Raw genomic sequence first — 2,856 nt, 5'->3', positions numbered from 1 at the left:
AATTATAAACCAGTCAGGTCCAGAAAGCAATCAGTTTTTACTCAACAGTTTATATGCTCTAAAAGGAAAAACAGCAAAGAATGGTCAATCAGCCCTGACAAAAAGAATAAGTATCAAATACAAAGATTCTCAATAAATCTTGATTAGAGACCGAAACCAAAGAATTAAGACTATCAGTCTATCTAGCCACCATGCGAAGCAAAAGTGTATCTATCGGGGAGGACACAACTGAGTGATACCACATAATGCAAAATGAAGATGAAACTACTACACTTACCAATAATCTGTAAACATCTCTCTAGGTACCTTAGTATGTATCAGAAAGTGGATTTTTTTTTCCTTCAATAATGTTTTGCTCCTCGGAACTCAAATTCAATTATTTTCCTAAAGCATTAAACTCACCACAAGATGGCCCCCTTGTGTCTTACATTTTTCCTGTTCCAGTAGTTCCTCAGTATCCAGGGCCTAGTTTCAGGACCACAAATAACCAACATCTAGGGCTACATGAGTTCACATATAAAATGTCATAGTTTTTTGTATATAATATAGGAGTAGGTACATATTCTCCGAAATACATGAAACTATCTCTAGATTACTTATACCTAATGCATTGTAAGCAATATATAAACAAAGAATGATTAAACTATTGTTTAAAACATCTGTCTCAAAGGGGGGAGAGGGAGGGAAGAAAAGAAGGAAAGGAAATTAAGAAGGAAGGAAAGTAGGCAGGCTTGGTCACACACACCTTTTTGTATACTTTTTTGGGACTTTGTTTTGTTTTGTTTTTTGAGACAGGGTTTCCCTATGTAGCTTTGGATGTCCTAGAAATAGCTCTGTAGACCAGGCTGGCCTAGAACTCACAGAGATCCGCCTGCCTCTGCCTCCCAAGTGCTGGATAACACCCATCTTTGATTCCAGTGCAGAAGCAGCAGAGTCAAGTGGTTCTCTTTTCTTTCTTTTCCCACTTCTAGGGGCAGACAACAGGGCCCTATGTAAGCTAAGTAATAATGCTTCCACATGCCCAGTTTTCTGTTTGTTTGAGACAGGACCTGGCCAAGTTGCACAATTCTCCTGTCTCAGCCTTTGGAGTAGCTGGGATATATTACAGGCAGCTGGCCACCACGCTCAGAAAGAAAACTCTTTTGAACAGTGTTGCAGCAGCTATGTAACTATCCTGTTACTGGATTAAATATTAAAAATATGGCCAAATTTTGAAATCTGAAATCATCGATGGTGAATTGAATAGAGATGCCAAAAAAGCACACTAATGAGTACATTTCAAGTGGTTCCGTGGCCATGACCTCATCACTACAGGAGAACTAGACAGTAATGAACATTTTAGGTCCTATTCTTGCCTACTGAATTAGAAAGTCTGGTTCTGGAGCTCAACAAACGGCTCTAACAAGGCCTCTTCAGTGGCGGTGACGCCCAACCCGGAAAACAGAATGCGCAGAAGCCTGATCCCTAAAGAAGCATTCGAGGGCGAGGTGAGCGACAGGGCTGGAGTCATCAGTAATCGGATGTATGCAACCTTATTCTGTTAGTCCGAGAGGGAGAGCTTTCCCTGAAGGCAACGGGAAGCCGTGCTTTCTGAGAAAAGCTGCTACAGCAGTTCAATGAGGGCGCACCCGAGCTAGCCCGAAGTCCCAGGTTCGCTCCCCGGCACCGCCCAAACCACGAGCATCCTGTTAAGACACCACCAGGACAAATAACTGCAAGAAACATTACTTTCACTTGCAGAATTTCGGACTGATCAGAGTTTTGTGACCCTAAATAACAGGAGCTTTGGTTCTATGTCAGCCCCTAAGACAACCATGACCGGGCTGGGACTCGATAATGACCCGCCTCACCCGGCATTCGAACGGCGCCCCGTGGGCCGCTCCCGTGGAGGCGAATCAGGGTCCAGGCTCTCCCAGCCGTGCCAAGTCGCCCGGCCTCTCCACCCTACATTCCGTAGAAGAGAGTCTTCACTTCTCCTCAGGGACACAGAATCCACTTTCGAATTTCTCCCGCGAACTCGCGAGACGTCATCAGCCAGGGACGGATTGCTGAGGGCCCCGCCCCCCGGCCCCGCCGCCGTCCACAAAGCACCAATGGAATTCCTCTTAGGAGAGCGGTCCCCGCCTCGATCTCCCGCCAGATCCCGCCCCCGAGGGGCGTCACCCATGACGTCACGACGGAAGTCCCGGCTCGGACGCCGCTTCCCACAGGGGTCCGAGGGAAGCGCGTCGCTCGTCGGATGACGCGAATTTACCCCGACCCGAAGGACCGGGAGGCGGAAAGCGTGGAAGGAGGCAGTTGCTGACCGTGGCTTTGGGGACGTGAACAGAGTAAGTCACAGATGGCCGGTAGCGCCACTCGGACACGCTGAGATGTACACTCGGCGTCCAGTCCCCTGCGGTCCAGCCCACCCGCCGTGGTCCGCTTCACCCCGCCCCCCTCGCCCCTAGTCCGTTGGTTCGGCTGCTCGGTGCGCACGCGCAGTGCTCTGGCGCCGCTTGCAGTTCCCATCCCGGGACTGAGGGGGCGGGCCGAGCTCAGTGTTGGGAGGTTTGGGGCACGCCCGGTTTCTGGGGGGCTGTCCAGTGGCTGAGCGGTGCTCTGGGCGCTAGGCAGCTTGGAGTTGAGCTTCGGCTTCCAGAAAAGCAGTTGTGAGAACTTGCATTCTAAAATTGAGGCTTTTCTTTGGCAAGACTTCCGGCCTTTTAGTCGCCTATAGAAAGTCCGTTTTAGGCCGGGCGGTGGTGGCGCACGCCTTTAATCCTAGCACTTGGGAGGCAGAGGCAGGCGGATCTCTGTGAGTTCGAGACCAGCATGGTCTACAAGAGCTAGTTCCAGGACAGGCTCCAAAACCAC

At 49.8% G+C, this 2,856-nt stretch overlaps 1 protein-coding gene across 1 annotated transcript in view; it reads left to right on the top strand.

Moving 5' to 3' along the window:
* Positions 1–2,186: 2,186 nt before the first annotated feature.
* Positions 2,187–2,856, top strand: part of Larp7 (La ribonucleoprotein domain family member 7) — a 15,538-nt gene continuing 14,868 nt past the window's right edge. The window contains exon 1 of the mRNA XM_013350069.1: positions 2,187–2,330. The gene's annotated coding sequence lies outside the window, so the exon portion shown is untranslated. The remainder of the gene's footprint in view (positions 2,331–2,856) is intronic.

Source organism: Microtus ochrogaster, chromosome 21 (genome assembly GCF_000317375.1).
Source record: "Microtus ochrogaster isolate Prairie Vole_2 chromosome 21, MicOch1.0, whole genome shotgun sequence".
Taxonomy (NCBI): domain Eukaryota; kingdom Metazoa; phylum Chordata; class Mammalia; order Rodentia; family Cricetidae; genus Microtus; species Microtus ochrogaster.
This window is presented reverse-complemented; position numbering and strand designations above follow the sequence as displayed.